This window comes from Molossus molossus, unplaced genomic scaffold (genome assembly GCF_014108415.1).
Source record: "Molossus molossus isolate mMolMol1 unplaced genomic scaffold, mMolMol1.p scaffold_m16_p_4, whole genome shotgun sequence".
Taxonomy (NCBI): Eukaryota; Metazoa; Chordata; class Mammalia; order Chiroptera; family Molossidae; genus Molossus; species Molossus molossus.
In genome coordinates this window covers 82,394,149-82,412,562 of record NW_023425377.1, presented here as the reverse complement: position 1 = coordinate 82,412,562, position 18,414 = coordinate 82,394,149, and the positions used below count along the sequence as shown (strand labels likewise).

Below are 18,414 nucleotides of genomic sequence, written 5' to 3'. Positions count from 1 at the left end.
TGCCTGTGCAAGAATGTGACAGTCATTGTGAGACTGACCTACTGCAGACCAGGCCCATCCCACTCCAAATGTGAAGCCATGCGGGATAAACCGTAACCCCAAAGAATGTTAGTCACACCCAGGAAAAAGAGAAAATTCTCAGGTATCAGAAATTGAGGAGATTCACATTCAGAGTGGTGAGTAAGAACCAAGGCTATGGGGACCCCAGGAGCGGGGCCTGGGGGTTAATATTCGCGCAGGCAGTGCCATCGGCTGCCGATCCCTGCGAGTCAGGGACTGAGCACAGAGAACAAATAGATAGCTCACTGTGCTCCAATAAAAAGACACAGAGTAGCTGATTGGATAAGAAAGCATGACTCACATATATGTTTTTTACAAGAGACCCACCTCACAACAAAAGACTCACATAGGTTGAAAGTGAAGGGATGGAAAAAATCTTCCAAGCAAACGAAGAAGAAGAAAGAGCTGGGGTAGCAATACTCATATCTGATAAAGTAGATTTCAAAATGAAGGCCATAACTAGAGACAAAGAAGGCCACTACATAATATTGAAAGGATCTATCCAACAGGAAGATATAACCTTTATAAACATATATGCACCCAATATAGGAGCAACATAATATATTAAAAATCTTCTGGAGGACTTCAAAGGAGAAATCAACAGCAATACAATCATAGCAGGGGACTTCAATACCCCGCTGACATCACTGGATAGATCCTCTAGACAAAAAATTAGCAAGGAAACAGAGACTCTAAATGAAGCATTAGACTAAATTGATTTAATAGATATCTACAGAGAATTATACCCCAAAACTACAGAATTCACATTCTTCTCAAGTGCACATGGGACATTCTCAAAGACAGATCACATGTTAGGACACAAACTAAGTCTCTATAAGTTCAAGAAGATTGAAATCATATCAAGCATCTTTTCAGATAGCTTGCTGCTCACCAGGCCATGGGGAAGAACCTTAACCTGGAGCCCAGTTAAAAAAAAAAAAATCAAAAGAGAAATTAAAAACAAAGCCTGTGCCATTCTACATATGTGTGGTGGAAATTCCAGTCTGAGTAATTAAAGTAAAAACGAGCCCAGAAATGGTGACAAGTGATTCAGGCAGAGGAAAAGGCAAAACTCTTTAGGACATTTCACAATCAGAAATACATGGAAACCCCCGCCCTTCACAGACACACACACATGATTCAAAATTACAAACCACACAGGCAAACAACCAACATTGGGGAAAGCTCAGCAGAGGCCAATCATAGATTAGAAAATCAAGGACCAGAGTTCATAGAACAATTCAGGGCTGTATAATGTATAGCTGAAATACATTTAGTTTAATAAAATAAAAATATTTTTGAAATATATTTAATGAATCAAATAAATATAGTTTAAATATATTTAATTTAATCAAATATAAATATATTTCAAATGTATTTAAAGCGAGGTAAGAGAAGTCGAAGACAATTCTAAGAGGCAAACTGGAGCGGGGTACTGAAAAGGGGCCACACGAAACTGGGAGTTGACAATGGCTTAGAAGACGGAGGGAGAAAGATTCGAGTCAGTGTCATTAAGTCCCTCCACTTTGCGGAGAAGGAGAATAATGTTGACTGATATGAGATTTTTCAAGCAATGTGTTTAAAAATGAGCAAAATCATTAAAATGATAGAATTGTAATATGTAAGCTTTAACCCAAGAGGGTGAATACGGAAGAAATAAAAGAAACACAACCAATCCAATGAAAGGTAACAAGGTGGGAGAAAGACGAGGGTCAAGTGTGGAAAATCTAAAATAATGCTGTAGAAATGTGCTAAATATATTACAAGTCTTAATAAATTTTATAAAGCTTAAATTGCCTTTAGATTCAATTTTTTTAAAATCCGGCTATATATAGTTTACAAGAAACAGACCTAAAACATTAAGACACAGAAAAGTTGAGAATTGGGGATAGAAACACATAAGCCAGACAAATACTAAGTGAAAGAAAGTTGATATAGCTACATAAAATAACAAACACGCTAGAAATAACAAACACGCAGAAAAAGAATTGAAAATATGATTGTGAGGAGGAGTGATTTTAACAAGGAAAAATTCACCAAGAAGATACAATGATAAACACACCAAACATAGATAATTAAAAATAGAAAGAAAAAATGAACAGAAATACAAAATCAGAATTTTTTTCCCTGTCCAACTTCATCTGTCCTGAGCTCTATAGAACTGTGCAGACACCCCTGCATTTAACTGAACAACACATACAATACTGAGCTTTGCCAACAGCCCTGGGCTGCCCCTGGTGGAATCCAGCTTCCACCAGTCATAAGCAATCCATATAGAAGGTGAGCAAAGAGAGAGAACAGTGAGAACTAGTGTAAAAACTGAACACCTGTACATTTTAAGACACTGCCCCGCACTTATGCACCATCTCATGAACCTCACAGAAATCCAAAGACGTTGGATTAATAACCCCAATTTAAAGAAAAGAAACGAAAATTCAAAGATATTAAGTGACTTTTTAGGGATCACAAGACTGGTGAGCAACCGAGCTTAAATTCAGACCATCTGATGTAACCTCCATGAAGCTAGGAACCATTTTTACCCAATGTGTGAAACTATGCCCGGCGCAGAGTAGGCGCTTGATAAATAGACTGAATGTTTATATCCCCCAAAACCCATATGTTAAATCCTTACTGAAAGGCGATGGTTTTAGGAGGTGGAGTCTTCAGCAGGTGACTAAGTCTTGAAGGTGGGGCTCTCCTAAATGGGGCCAGTGTCCCGAGAGGTTCCTTGCCCCTTTCACCACCAAGTGAGGACACAGAACAAAGAAAACTGTCTGCAAACTGGAAAGCCAGTCCTCAGCAGACACTGAACCTGCCTGTGCCTTGATCTTGGACTTCCCAGCCTCCGGGACTGTTGTTTGTGGTATTTCTGGTAGCAGACTGAACACAGACACCTGCTTGAATAAATGAATGAATTCGGATAGTACTTCAAGCCTGTGCTGTTTCCATTAGGCCAGAGTGCCTACCTGCTGTCGCTCTCAATCTTAACGATCTTCTCTTCATTTCACCCAAATCTCCCCTTCAACAAAGGCTCCTCCTCCCTCTAGTCTGTTTACAGGCCATTTCTGGTCCCTCATCCAGAGCTGGTAAAGGAGAGAGAAGAAAGCCAGACTCTTTCAACACGCCCAGGGTGTCTCACAAACACAGCCAACCTCCTTGCAGGCTGGTGGTTGGGAAATGCTGCTCCTGGCCGTTGTTGAGGGGGAAGGCGGGCCCAGTGTGCTGGGCATTTGGAAGGAAATCCTCCGCTGTCAGTTGCTACCTGTCCTATGTGACCATGAGCAGACGTCTAGAAGGGATAGGGAAGCATGAGGTATTCAAACACCAGCTGAAATGGACCTGGAACTATTTGAGTAGTGAAAAAATGCTTGGGGACAGAAGTGTCATCAGGCAGAGGAATTTTAGTCTGTGGTTATTTTTTAAGCTTTTATTTTTAAATAACTATAGACTCATAGGAAGTTGCAAAAATAGCGCACAGAGTCTTGTGTACCCTGACCCATCATCTTCCCCTAATGGTGACATCTTGTATTATAATAGCAAAACCAGGAAACTGGCATTGGTATTATACTCTGGTGAGACAACAGACCTCATTCCATTTTCACCATTTTTTAAAACATGGATGTGTGTGTGTGTGTGTGTGGTTCTCTGCAATCTTATCCCATGTATATAATTGTGTAACTACTCTGCAGTCAAGACACAGAGCTGATCTATCACCATAAAGAACTCTCTTGTGTTACCTCCATATAGTCATACCTGCCTCCTCATTTCTGCAACTTTAGTCATGCATCACATAACAGTTTCATTCAATGACGAACCACACATATGATGGTGATCACATAAGATTACAATGGAGCTAAAGAAAATTTCTATTGTCTAGAAGTGTCATAGCTTTAATGACATTGTGGTGTAATAAATTACTCACGTTTGTCGTGATGCTGTGCAAACAAACCTACTACTCTGCCGGTCATAGAAAAGTGTAGCAATACAATTATGTACAGTACATAGTATGTTATATGCTTACTACAGTATTTTTATTGTTATTTCAGAGTGTACTCTTTCTACTTATTTTTTTTTTAAAAAGGTTGCCGTAAAGCAGTATGCCACGTTACGCCTGCAGCAGCCTTGTTCATCTCATGTTTACATCATTTTCTCTTGGGCTTGATTTAATCTCATATTTTGTTCAGTAACACGCTGTACAGGCTCGTAGCCTAGGAAGAACAGGCTAGCCCATACAGCCTAGGCGAGCGTTAGGCTATACCATCTAGGTTTGTGTAAGTGCACTGTGGTATTTACACAGCGACGAAATTGCTTAACAGCACGTCTCAAAACGTATTCTCATAGTTAAAAGACACATGACTATACTAATTTGTTCTCTATCCCTATAGTTTTGTCCTTTTAAGAATGTTACACTTTTGGAATCATACAGTATGAACCCTTTTGAGAGTGACTCATTTTCACGACACATAATGTCCCTGAGATCCATCCGGGTTACTGCATGTGTCAATAGTTCATTCCTTTTCATTGCTGAGTAGTATTTCATGGCATAGCTATACCAGTCACCCACTGAAGGGTATCTAGGTTGTTTCTAGTCTTTTTCTATAGCTCTTTAACAAGAGGGCTGCTAGTCCTGCTTCAAGCTGCAGAGCCTTCTGAACTCCTGGTGAGTGCCAGATCTATCTCCACTTTCAGGTACCACGTGCACAGCATGGGGAAACAGCTACACTCCATAAATCGACTTTTCAGTTGTGGCTCATTCCTGCTGATCCTTCAAGTTTTAAGTGGCACGTCACCTTTTCTGAAGCCTTTGTGTTGATAGCCATCTTTCTGGCCAGGTTTCTGCACCTCCCATTATCCCATGTGTTCTTGGTGTCTATACCCCCGGCTCAGGTCCCAGCATGCTCAACAGTATTTGTTGAATCAGTAGATTGACAGCATTTTCTAACACAGGCCATTCCCACCTGTGATTACAACACATTCTAGAAGCAGCATCTTAATGGCAGATGACCACCATCCAGTGGGCCTTGTTTTCTTATTTGAAATGTTGTGACTGAAATAAAGGTAAGATCACCAGTAGGGGCCTCAGGTAGTTCCAAGGTTTTGCTATTATAGATAATATTGTGATGAACATCTGAGCAGATAAGTACATTTCTGCATATCTGATTGTTTCATTGGGAGAGAGTCCTAGAAGTAGAATGACAGAGTCAGAAGCATAAAATCTTGTGTCTCTTAGTACATGTTGCCAAGTTGCTTACCAGAAAGGTAGTTGTATTAGTTTTCTACTGCTGCTGTATCAAATTACCACAAACTCCGTGGCTTAAAACAACACAAATGTGTCTTACAGTTCGGGAGGCCAGAAGTCCCAAAATTAAGGTGTCATCAGGTCATGTTCCTTCTGGAGGCTCTATGGAAGAATCCTTTTCTTTGCTTTGTTCAGCTTCTAGAAACCGTGTATTCCTTGGCTTATGGTCCCTTCCTCCATCTTCAAAGACAGCAGAGTAATATCTTCAATACTTTCTCTCTCTCTAACTTCTGCTTCTGTTGTCACATTTCCTTCTGTTCTCTCCTTCTCTGACCCTCCTACCTCACTCTTATAAGGACGCTGTGATAAATTAGGTCCACACTGATAATCCAGGATTACTCCCCCATCTCAAGAGTCCTAACTTAATCGCACCTGCAAAATCTCTTTGCCATGTAAATTAACAAATGCACAGGTGATTGGATTAAGATATGGGCAGCTTTGGAAGGCCATTATTAGGTACCCACCTGTATTAAAACATTAAGACTCCCTTTAAACAAGGGCAAAGTATGGTCTGAAGAGTTAAAAGGCAGAATCAAAAATAGTCATTTATTCTAAGAACACCATTCACTCAAGATGGAAGGGCAAGATTGTTTTTCAATTTCAGACAGACACAATACAATAAGGTGAAAAAAAAATCCGCCCTGGCCAGTTTGGCTCAGCGGTTAGAGCATTGGCCCACAGACCACAGAATCCCGGGTTCCATTCCTGGTCAAGGGTGCATATGTGGATTGCAGGTTCAATCCCTGGTCCCAGTTGGGGTTGTGTGGGAGGCAACCAATTGATTCTCTCTCTCTCTCTCTCTCTCCTTCCTTTCCTCCTTCCCTTCCTTCCGGTCTCTCTAGAAATCAATGGAAAAATATCCATGGGTAAGGATTAACAACAACAACAACTACAAAATCAGGGCCAATTCTGTGGGAAGGCCATCACTAACATTGCATTCAAGCTCAGGAAAGAAAGAACAGCCTGTAAACACGTGACCTGGTCTTTTAAATCTTATAAGCAGGCCAACATGACCAAGAAGACACGCTCACTTATCTCTTTTATTTATTAACTATTGTCAAACAGCCTAACAGTATGTAAATGATTTATTGACATATAATTCCTGACCTTCTTTCTGACAGGTTTTATATAGTTCAGAACCAGAACATAATTATACACTGCCACTTCCCCAGCACTTTAGATGTCACCATTTCCCTGCATTTCTCAAATTTAACAGTCCTCCCAACAGACACACATACCTGCTTACCACAGATCACAGACTGCTACATGACCAAAGCTGGCACATGTGTGGCAGGGGACCACAGCTGTTTTGTGTGCCTAGACCTCCTCCCCCTTCAAAGGAATTCAACTCACAGTCTTTTCGGGGACGCGTTCCTCCTCCCATGGCAACTGGCTAGTTCTAGCAGGGGCTGCCATCGTGAGACCATCTCGGCTACCTCATCTCTGTGGTCTGGCCCACAGGATGTATGCATTACTCAAACTGGGACAAGCATGGCTCCCCACCCTCCCGGCCAGGGCGATTGGTCCAGAACTGGACACGTGATCTTAGCTGAAACAATCAGAGTTCTTTTTTGGCATTTTTAAAACTTCAGCTTAGGGAAAGAAGCTTTCTCCTGTGGTTGAGAAGGCTGTGGATGAGAGCTACACCTTCTGCCTTTTACAGAAGTTGCCCTGAAAGGATGAAGCCAACATACAAGAGAGAGCCGGAGAGGCAGAGGGCAGGCACAGGGGCACTTGGCGGTGTTTAGACTCTTAGTTGCAGTCGTCCCTGAGTTGAGCTGCTTCCTGAATCTTTTAGTTTGAGTTTGTAGACAGCAAATCCCCTCTTTGAGGCTCCTGCCATATGCAACGATACGAGTACTGACAATGAAACTAACAGGTGCGCGGGGCCTTCCTGTTCTCACTTCGTCGTCAACGGTAGGCTTGTGTCTGCTGCTGTACTTCTCCCGCTCTCGGGAAACATCTTCCAGAGCCACCGTTGGTCGGGTCTCGGTGACTGATAAGGCTAAATGAGTTGGCATGCTCAGGCTGTTGCTCCTCAAGCAGCTGGACTGTGGGAAATCACACCTTCAAAGCCGCATCGCCATAGAACAACCCAACCACTAAAGTGCCTCATTGATTCCAGGACTGGTCCAAATCTGATCTGACATTACAGGGTAGGATGGGGATGTGCTGTGTGACCAAAGTGTGTGTGTGTGTGTGTGTGTGTGTGTGTGTGTGTGTGTGTGCGCGCGCGCGAGAGAGAGAGAGAGAGAGAGAGAGAGAGAGAGAGAGAGAGAGAGAAAACTCCCATGTGAATAAATGCATCAGGGACTTTGCTTCCTCATACTCAGAGGTCAACATGTACAATTAGGCCAAGACGAGCCCTTCTTATCCCATGAGAAGAAAGGAGAAGGAGGGAGAAAAATCCTACAGCAGATGGCCAGGCAGTGGGTGCTCCATCCCAGACGTCCTGGCAAACAACAGTCCCTTCTGAGACAGGGCATGGCATCCCCCAAACCAAGGGCGACTCGCTGGCTAGCCATGGTAGTCCCATTGCCTTTATCTTGGGCATCTCATAGAGCACAGCCTCCAACATTAACAACCCCACTGATGTGTAGCTCATGGCAAATTTGTGCTCCAGCCCTTCTGGGCCTCTCTCATAGAGGGTGCTACAGAAATCGTTTGAGCCTACATCAGCAGCCCCCTGAGCAGGCAGTTTTCTGCTTCACTACCTCCTTGAGGTGACTGTGGCCTCGGTGGCTTAGGGGAAGGAGACCCCATGCTTCTTATTTAATGCTTTTGGTTATTTTTGTTATAGAAAAAGCTGGGAGCCCTGGCCGGTTTGGCTCAGCGGTTGGAGCATCGACCTGCAGACCAGAGAGTCCTGGGTTTGGTTCCCACTAGGGGCACGTACCAAAAAAAAAAGAGTAAAAAAGAAAATGCTGGGACATTTTACTATTGCCTTGAGTTCAGTCCAAATAAACTAAAGCTCCTATCTTGACTATTCCAGCCCAAACAAGTTCACAAGTGTGGGCTGGCCCAGATGACCCAGCCTCTCTGCACATTAAGTGTATAATGTTCTTGCTCTAACAAGCATTTACCGGAGGAGAGGTGATTGGGAGGTTTTCCTGTCTTTTGTTTTCCTTGTTCACAAGAACACGTTTTGACCTTCACTTGGCGTTCCGGGTATCACGCACATGCTGGAGACGACACGTTTTGCAGACGAGTAGGTGAGAGAAAAAGCACTTCGGCAGTTTGTCAAGATAAGTGTACAGCACTTTTTTTTTTTTTTTTTTTTTTAATGGGGAGGTAGCGGTGACCCCCATCCGCATTAATTGGTGCTTTGAAAGCTGGGGTGGGCGGAGGATCTCAGCGCTCAGACAAGCAGAGGGGAGCTTGGTCAGCGGGGGAGATGAGAGGCAGCAGGACCCGAGGGGCCCCTGAACATGCCTCCTGAGTCATGCATGACAGGCACAGCGGAGCGCAGGGGAAGCGGAGCCCAAACAGCAGACTGAGTCATATTTATTGAAGAGACCCTGGAACAAAAGCTGTAGACAGGAGCCTGTGCGGGGGATGGCATTCACAGCGTTCTTACCACCCCATTAGCTGTGCTCCTCTTTCCTCAAGTGATGGGCTACGTGGGATGTGGGTTAAGAAAACCAAACACAGGTTCCATTTGCACATTATCCCTGGGCAGGCGGTTTTAACCCTGTCGAGCCAGGTGTGCAATGAGAGATTTGCTTACAACTGACATTTTATTTTTAACATTTCCCGTAGATTAAGGTTGTGTTTTATGCAGAAGAAAAATGTTTATAAAACGATTCTGGAAATTGTAAGCCCAGTTCTAGCCTCAGATAGACCCTCCACCCCTCCGCCCCTCCACCCCACCACCCCTCCACCCCACTCCCTCAAGACAAGCAGAGGAATGAAAGTGAACAGATTTGGGGGCCAGGCAAGTTCTGCCTCCACATTGCTACGGGACCTTAGGCAAGTCATTTTCCTGGTTTCTTGTTTTTGTATTTTTATTTGAAAAGGACAGGGAACCACCTAGAAAATAACAATCATCCACATCTGCTCAATCCCAAATCGACCACTGTTAACACATTGGAGAATATTTTCTTACTTATTTATTTATTTTTTTAATCCTCACCCAAGGATATTTTTGCATTTATTTTCAGATAGAACAGGAGGGAGAGAGGAGGGAGAGAGAGAGAAACATCGATATGAGAGAGACACATCGACTGGTTGCCACCCACAAGACCCCAACCGGGGCCGGGGACAAACTACAACCAAGGTACATGCCTTTAGCAGGAACTGAACCCAGGACCCTCTGGTCCGCAGGCCGACGCTCCAACCACTGATCCAAACCAGCCAGGGCCAGGGCCTTAATTTTCAATAAAAGGATTGGACTGGGCAATTGCCAAGGTCCTTTCCAATTTAACATTCTCTGCTTCTATGATCATTATTCCATGGGTCCAGTCATAACATAGGTCATATCTGTCTCCCCACTGCTCTCCTACCAAATAACTGTATTTTCAAAGAGTTAGTGGATAACCATTGGCACTTGTACGATATCTGACCTCTTGCAACCTTATTATGAAGCGGGAGCTCTCAACTTTTTAACCGAAGACTCTATTCCTCTTCCCCTGAAGGGATGGGATCAGAGGGACGTTGGCAGTCGCGTCTCTGAGTGAAGTCGCACCCTCCTTCTGAGCCAAGCCAGAGCTTTGAGAGCTGCTGGCACCACCCATCTTTCCTGCTGGGATCCTCTTTATAAAAGGAGGCTCTCTAATTGCCTGGGAAAAATCTCACGGAAGAGAATGCAAATGTCTCTGGAATGTTTGTTCATCGTTGGCCAGACTCCCAACCTTCAAGATTTCAATAACATCCAAATTCTATTTGTTGGTCATATTTTTATTTAAATGACTAATGTTACATACTTTAATATCTCATTTCATGTACCCTCCATATGCAAATTCAGCTCTTTTTCAGGCCACTAACAAACATACAACCACCAATGAAGTACACGTGACATAAACTTCACACACCTACAGCCGCAATTGCTTCCCTGGTACATCTATCACACTGTGGGCACGTTCTGACTCATCTGTTTTCCTTATTGAAAGGACAGAGCTCCATGCAGTCCCAAGCAAGAACTAGAAGAAGCCTCTAAAACCTTTCTGGGTGAGGGTTGACTCGGTGATAACCAGCCACCTTGGTCATGGGACCCCAGGGAAATATAAATGCAAATTATATAAATGCAAATTATTCTCACAGCCTCAAGACAAATACTGTCTGTGAAGGAGGATCCGGTTCTGTCCATGAAGGCCTTTGAAAGGCGAGGAACTGTCATCTCTCGGTGTGCTTCAATCTTAGAACTTAAGGGGCTTGAGACAGGTTGGTATCCAGTTCCTTCATTTTACAAGGCGGAGGGGATAGGATCAGGTTTGTCCAAGAGAACTCTTATCTCTAAATTTGTAAAACACCCTGACATGTGTAAAGGATAGTGACACACATTATTTTCTCCTTTGGGCTTTACAGCAGTTCTGGGCACTGGACAAGTCAGGTGTTCTTAACTCCTTTCACAGGTGAACAGAAGAAACCTCAAGGACCCAAAGTCAGAGGCACTGAGTGGTAAACCTTGAGCTGACCCTCTGCCTCTCAGCCATGTCTTGTCATGACATGGCACTGTCTCCGAGAATCCAACCAGAAGACTTGTTTTTGCTTGAGGAAGAGCAGGTACTAAAAGAAGAATAAAGAGATAGAGATGGAAGGAGAGGAAGGGACTAGAGTTCTCCAACTGTAAGCTGCGTATTTTGCTAGGTTCCTTCCATTTGTTAGTTTATCTCATGGTTATAATAGCCTAATGAGGCAAAGAGTCCAATCCCCTTGGTAAGCAAAGCTTAACAGAAGTTAGAGAAGCTTGATCTAAATCACATAGTCATGACAGGAAGAGAAGATCTGGGATTGCAGTGTGTATTTTCAGACTCCAGCCTCTCTTGCTTTCTCTACTGTTTTATGCTAGACAATGCCTGGGAATTCCAAATCACAATGACCCAGTCTCTGATGACCCAGGACACCACAGAGAGCAGGAGGTGGGCCTCAGATGCCACTTGTGTGGCATCTGGCCCAGTGGTCTGGGTTGTAAGGAATGTAAGGGACAGAGATGCAGGGGGGACATGGATGACCTCAGGAGCTGGAGGCTGTCCCACAGCATGGCGAAGCATCTGAAAGGCAAAGGAATCAGCGACTGGAGGCACAGAGGGCTGCATGAAGGGGGAGTGGGCAGGGCAGCGCCAGAGCATTGCGGAACAATCTCTAAATGGAAAAGACTGCAGGAAACTCGGTGGCTGGGGGGGGGGGGGGGGGGACGCGGGCTTGGTGCAGGGCAGGGCTGCGTGGGAGCAGAGAGGATTCTGCAAGGCCCTTTTGCATCACAGGCATCCTGAGAACAAGTGCAAGCAGAGAGATCCGGCCCTTCAAGAACCACCTACCCAGCCACCCCCACGAAGACATTACCTGATGCCAAGTAAAAGCAAAGCAACAACCAATTTGGGCCCCTGGGTGATGAGCCAATATCTCTGGAGCATACTGCTGGCCACCTCTGACAGTTACCTTCCTCTACTTGCAGAGAGGAGCCAGGAACTGTTTGTATTGTCTGCTGTGTTCCATGGGCAGTGCTAGGAGGTGCTATCACACTTCCCTTGCTGGTTGCTAAGCAACAGCATTAAGATGATGTACAAGGCTGAAGCTCCAGGAGGCGTGTTGGAGGGTGTGCATGCTGGCGAGGAACCACACAGTGGAGTGGAAAGAACAGTGGGCTCTGTTGATTTTGCTGTGACTGAGGGATCTTGGCAGGTGAAGTTCAGGAGAGCTCTGTCTTGCAGAGGGAACATGGATGGCAATTCTCCTGAATTGTGGGGAACCGATTAAGAAACGTTTGAGTGTTCACAACATAGAAGAAGGGCCGAGTTCTGTGTAAGACTGCCCCCCGAGAACAATTGCCTCTCAGGGTAGACAGGTTTCAGGCATCTAGTCTCACTAGGTTTCAGCTTCTGGGATAGTTCAGATTTATTTTCCCCATATGCTACTCAGCTCTCATTTTATCTGGAGATAATGTTATTTATTGAGAGATCATGTTATTTATCTGAATTGGAAGGAGAAGCACCTTTGATTTGTGAAACGTGAGGTCTTTCTAGGCCCACGTTGCTGGAGTGGAATGCTGTAGAAGCAGCAGCGTGGGCTCGTTCAGGCGGAAGGGGATTCTCCACCCCTGTGGGTCTAAGCAGACTGGACACCCTAGATGGGAATAGAAATTCCAACAGGGCAAACTGCCTATAATAAACACCATGGTCTTGAGTGATGGGGCTTGTAGCTGAATGAGGCTCTCCATCACTTTAGAATCACAGTGAATTCATTTTTAAAAGATTTGCAGAGAATTCATTGTAGGCCAGACACTGCCTAAGCCACCAAATAGGGCTGAGAGTGGATTTAAAGTTAAGTAAAATGCCCTGGCCAGTTTGGCTCAGCCGTTATAGCGTCAGCCTGTGGACTAAGGAGTCTCAGGTTCAATTCCTGGTCAAGGGCACATATCTGGGTTGCAGGTTCGATCCTGGCTGTGGCCAGGGTTGTGTGGGAGGCAACCAATTGATATGTCTCACATCGATGTTTCTCTCTTTCTCCCTCCCTCCTTACCACTCTATGTAAAAAAATATAAAAAAGATCAATGGAAAAACATCCTCGGGTGAGGATTAACCAATATATGTGTGTGTGTGCGCGCGTGTGCATGTGTGTGTGTGTGTGTGTGTGTGTGTGTAAGATGGTCTTATAGGGCTCACTGAGAGTCTGAAGGCGGAAGTGCCCATTGCACCCGAGGCTCTGTGCTGTGAACGCAGTGAGAACAGGGCCAGTCGCTCTGACTATGGCCGAAGGGATCAGGGGCAGCTGAAAGCTGAAGAGGATTTCAAAGGGTAAATAAAAAGAACGAGAAGGTAACAGGCCATGCAGATCATTTGAGTAGAAGAAAGACTCCTTTCTTTCTCTCCACTCTGGGGAACAGGGAGTGTGGACACCTTTGGGACTGCGTGTCAGAAAGGCCGGTCACTTTGGAGCCAATGAGCCTCTCCGAGTTCCCGCCCTCGCTGTCACCTCGGGGCGATGCGCCCCTGGTCTCCTGCAGGGGAGCGGTATATACACTCCTACCTGACTCCCCTTCCCGTGCACAGGTTTTGTTTCCTTTTCACGCCTGATTCAACCGTGTGTAATGTAACTTGTCTACTTCTCAAAGTTTTTGATCAGTTATAACGTCCCATTGCCAGAAAGTCAGATCCGCAGTCTGGGGAAAGCAACCGCTTCTCTTCACAAGCAGTGAAGAAACTAGGCCTGGCTGCCTTTGCTGGGGAGCGGGCGTCTGTTCTCCAAGCCCTCAGCCCTGGGCAGAGCGTGCTCCCTGCAGCCCCCCACTCAGGAGCACCAGGGGTCAGCACAGGCAGCCCTGCCCCTTGGATGCAGCACCTTCGTTCAAACATGAGGAAAAGATGATGTGGTTCTTGTTCCCTTAGGACAGGGTAACAGGATTCCTCCAGGAGAAAACCGTATTTCTTCAGAAAAATGCCTGCTATGGATTGAATCACTGTAGTCCCCTGGAAATCCTAACCCCCAAAGTTATGGTACTAGGAGATAAGGCCTCTGGGACATGATTAGGCTCAGTTGTTAAAGCATATCGGCCCACGGACCAAAGAGTCACGGGTTCAATTCCGGTCAAGGGCAAGTACTTTGGTAGTTTGGTCCCAGCCCTGGTGGGGGTCATGTGGAAGGTGACTAATCAATGTGTCTCTCTCGGATCAATGTTTGTCTCTCTCTCTCTCTCTCTCTCCCCCCCACCTCCCACTCTATCTAAAGATATATGAAAAAGTATCCTCAGGTGAAGATTTCAAATAGATAAATAAAAGAGCCCCCAGAGGGACTCCTCCCCCTCCCCCCATGTGAGAGCACAGTGAAGAGACTGTCTATGAACCAGAAAGCAGTTCCCCACAAGGCAGTGGATCTGCCAGGGTCTTAATCTTACATGTTCCAGCCTCCAGAACTGTGAGAAATAAAGGTTTTTTTTGAGCTGTGCCCCCCCACCCCCATCCATGGTACTTTGTCACAGCAGCTCAGGCAGACTAAGGCCATACTCCATGAAGTCACTGCAGTTAGATGAGGCTCAGGGAGCCTGGGCAAGTATACTTTGTTCATTGCTCTGGGAAAAGAAAGGCGAGCAGAGGGAGAGCAGGAAAAGACTAAGCTGCGGACCTGACCCCCTTCATAACACTCCTCCTCCCTCCAATCCTTCCGTGAAACCACAACATCAAACGTTCTGTGTGTTTGGACTTCTCAGGGCAATGAGTGAATGGGCCGAGCTCTGTGCCCTGGGGTGATGAGACGGAACAAGATCTGACAGCAGAGAGGTGGCTGGAGGCGCGAGGAAGTGAGTCTAGAACTGGCAGAGATCCTGGGGCAGGACCTGGGTTTCCTAGGCTGTGGAGCTGGGCTGTGCCCCACGCGTGAGAGACAAGGGGCAGGGCAGGTGACGGTTCAGCTACACACATATGTCTGTGTTCTAACAGTACGTGCCATTGATAAAAATAATTGCTAAATGTAATGCAAGGCACCAGGGCTAAGTGCTTCATGCACACGAATGTACTTTCTCTTTTCAGTGGTTGCACTCTCTCCTGAAGGACAGCACTCCCGTTATCACCCGTTATCATCACCGGGGCAGGTGGGAAAGCTGAGGGCTGGAGGGGTTAAGAATGTGCCTGAAGCCACATCTCCAGGAGGTGAGAAGCCACACCTGGAGTCGGAGGGCTGCTCCTAACCATTATGAACACTGCCTGCTGATGGATCGGGAGTTGTTTGTGTGAAGGCGGATGCTCCCTTGCCTCCACTGGGAGACTGGATTGCTCCATATTTAAGGGAGCAATAAGTTCAAACCCAAGCTTGTGCTGGGAGGGGGAGGGGAGGAGAGGGGGGAGGGGAGTCAGGGGATGGCACACCAAGAAGTGAGCATTTTCCTAAGAAGTGAAAGATGAGATCAAGAACTGAGTTTAAGAATCCTTTTTCCAAACTTAGGGAATGTTTCTATTTTCCTTTCTTTGACCAGGAGACTCAGAGGAACAGGGAAAAAAATAATAGGAAAAAGCCCAGAAGGCAGGAGACAAGTTTCATGAATAAGGTAGAGGTAGTCCAGCTGGTGTGGCTCAGTGGCTGAGCGTCGACCCATGCACCAAGAGGTCGCCAGTTCGATTCTCGATTAGGACACATGCCCAGGTTGTGGGCCTGATCCCCAGTGAGGGGTATGCTGGAGGTGGCCAATCGATGTTCTCTCTCATCGATGATTCTATCTCTCTCTCCCTCTCACTCCCTCTCTCTGTAAAATCAATAAAGGGGAAAAAAAATTTTTTAATAATAAGGTAGAAGTTGGTGGAGAAGACAAGCCATGACCTGTTCAAGGCACATTCTGTGGGTCTCCCCCAGGGTGACCCCGTCATTAGACAGTTGTAAATAGACACAAAGGGCAGTCATTCCCAGAAGTGTACCTGGGTCACTTGGGTTTCTGTGATTGGTGTGGGTCCTCAGGCCAGGGGATGCCAGTGGCCTCATTTGAGAGGAAGGAGGCAAAGCAGCAAGAACTAAAAGACAGTCTTGGGGCAAAGAACCACATTTGGCAGTTGAAGAGGGCAGAATGGGGGCTCGGGGGTCTTTGGTCTGAGAACTGGAAGGTGCAGATCTGGAGGAAGTGTGGGAAGGACCCAGGCTGGTGAGATTCCTGTGGCAGACTTGGACACCAAAGACAGCACTTTTTTGTGTTTTTATTTTGCCCGAGAAAACATTCTTAATACAGCTCTGGGGGTGGTAGCTCCCTGAGTGATTACAGATTGGTAATCACATTATTTTCTAGGCTGATGGGCCGACTGACAACTCTGGCACCCAGCCAGGCCATCTCACGGACAGGGTGCAGCCAGCACCTCTTCTCCATCTCCTTGGCGTTTGTGGATACATTTCAAGAGCTGGGGGCCAGTAAGGGCCAAAGTAAACAAATAGGTCTCGGCTTGTTTTGGTGTGTTTTTCAAGCCTTCACAGTGATTAAGTAGACACTGATGGAACACCTCCCACAATAGCCGTGAGGGCAGACACAGGCTCCATGACTGTGACCGCCAAGATGTATAGTCCAAATGGGAAAGACAATGTTCTGGACTGAACGTCTGTGTTCCTCCAAAATTCAAAGGTTGGAGCCCTAACCGCAGTGACTGTGTCTGGAGATGTGGCTTTGATGGAAGGTTAAATGAGGTCATTAGGGTGGGCCTTGATCTGATCGACTTAGTGTCCTTATAAAGAAAGGGAGAATGACCAGAGCATGCTCTCTCTCTCCCTCACCCCCGCACCCCATCCCCATGTGTACACACACCGAGGAAAGGCCGTGAGCAGACACGGCAAGAAGGCCAAGGTCCGCAAGCTGTGTAGACATCCCTCACCCAAAGCTGACGTGCTGACGCGACCGCAGACTTGCAGCCTCCAGAACTGAGAGAAAGTCAGTCTGTTGTTTCGGCCACGTGCTCTGTGGCGTTGGCTCATGGCAGCCGTGCTGAGACAGAGCACACACACGCAATCCACAGTAAAATAAGATCAGAGTCAGGAAGAGGGTTGAGGACCAGAGAGGATGGTGAGATGAAGCCAGACTGCGGCACTAGGGGGAAGGGCACGCTGAGTCGGGGTTCGGGTCAGGCCTAGAGGGGTCTGAGAGGTGGGAACTGAGGAAGCCCAGCAGAGGCCAGAAGCAGGGAAAGTCTACCAAGCCCTCAGGGGCCCTGGGCAGATGAAAGGTGGGGCTCAGTGGCAGAGCCCATGGAGACATGGTAGGTGCTTCAACCAGGGTAGGCATCAAAACCGTGCTTGGAGTGTTAGGAACAAAACAAAGCAAAACCAAGAAAGGAAGAAATGGCTGCCTGGGTCTGACGCAGACGGGGGTGCTAACACAAGCCCCTAAGTAACAGAGCTGGCTCGGCACCAGTGGCTCTCGCAGTGTGGCTCCTGGGCCCGCAGGTTTCACATCCCTGCGAAGCTGTCAGAATCAGAATCTCGGGCCACGCCCCAGGTGGAGGGCAGCAGTAACTCGAGTCTGAGCTGGTGATCTGTGCTGTCAAAAACCCTCCAATGACTCTGAGGGCACTGACCTAGAGAAGCTCTGCTCGGGGTGACCCTGGAGGGTCCAGGTTGCTTCTGTTCACAATGTTCTCCACAGAGCATCCACCCTGGGATCAGGAAGTCCTCGCCCACGGGTCTCTTTTAGCAGCTGATACAATTGTGTGCATCGTTTTCATGTAAGTCCCTCTGATGCCTCTCATTCCCACAGCGGCAGAGACCATCTCTGCATGAGTGCTTTTCCCTCAGATCTGAACAATTGTTGGCTGAGTACAAGGTTCACAGCCTGACATCTGCTAGAAAATGATTGGGAGGCAAAGGGGCATGAGACAAGGCCCCTGCCTTCCACCGTTCTGTTTTGCAAGGCATGTACTTGTGAAAAATAATTTTATCTCAGGATAATGTGTGCCTGGCATAAATGGCTGGTACAGCCAAGAGCTCTGGGAGGAGGGGTGCTGGGAAGGTGGAATGTGAGCTTCTGTCTCGTGCCCAGTCCCTTTCCCTCCACCAGTCTCCCAGACTGAATATCCTGTATGCTCTGTGATTCCAGTGGAATACCCTAGTCCTACTGTTGGGGCAAAAATAGATGCCTGGCTGCCCCTGGCTTTCAGGTAGGCGTCTTCCTCATAAATTCCTGATTCCTGCAGATGAAGCACCATCTCGCTGTCCGCACGTCCCCGCTGGAGGTGGTCGGCTCGTGCTCATCTGGACAAGCTCCCCACCCCCCACCCCCACCCCCGTTCTCCCTGCCCCACTACCCTCTGCACACAGATGTCAGGGGGAGAAAGCAGGAAGTGGGTTCCTCCTCCAGGCCAGCCTTTGCCAGCACCCTCGTGGCCAGCCAGCGGCGCAGAAAGCTGAGACACCCAAGCCGACAGCGGAACTCCAGGCCA

At 46.7% G+C, this 18,414-nt stretch overlaps 1 protein-coding gene across 3 annotated transcripts in view; it reads right to left on the bottom strand.

The window, feature by feature from the left end:
* PTK2B (protein tyrosine kinase 2 beta) overlaps positions 1–18,414 on the bottom strand; it is a 119,284-nt gene that overhangs the window by 87,251 nt on the left and 13,619 nt on the right. The window contains exon 1 of one of the 3 annotated variants that reach the window (XM_036240255.1): positions 6,713–7,073. The exons of the other annotated variants lie outside the window; for them this stretch is intronic. The gene's annotated coding sequence lies outside the window, so the exon portion shown is untranslated. Of the gene's footprint in view, positions 1–6,712; positions 7,074–18,414 lie in introns of those variants that run through there. 3 annotated transcript variants of the gene reach the window in all.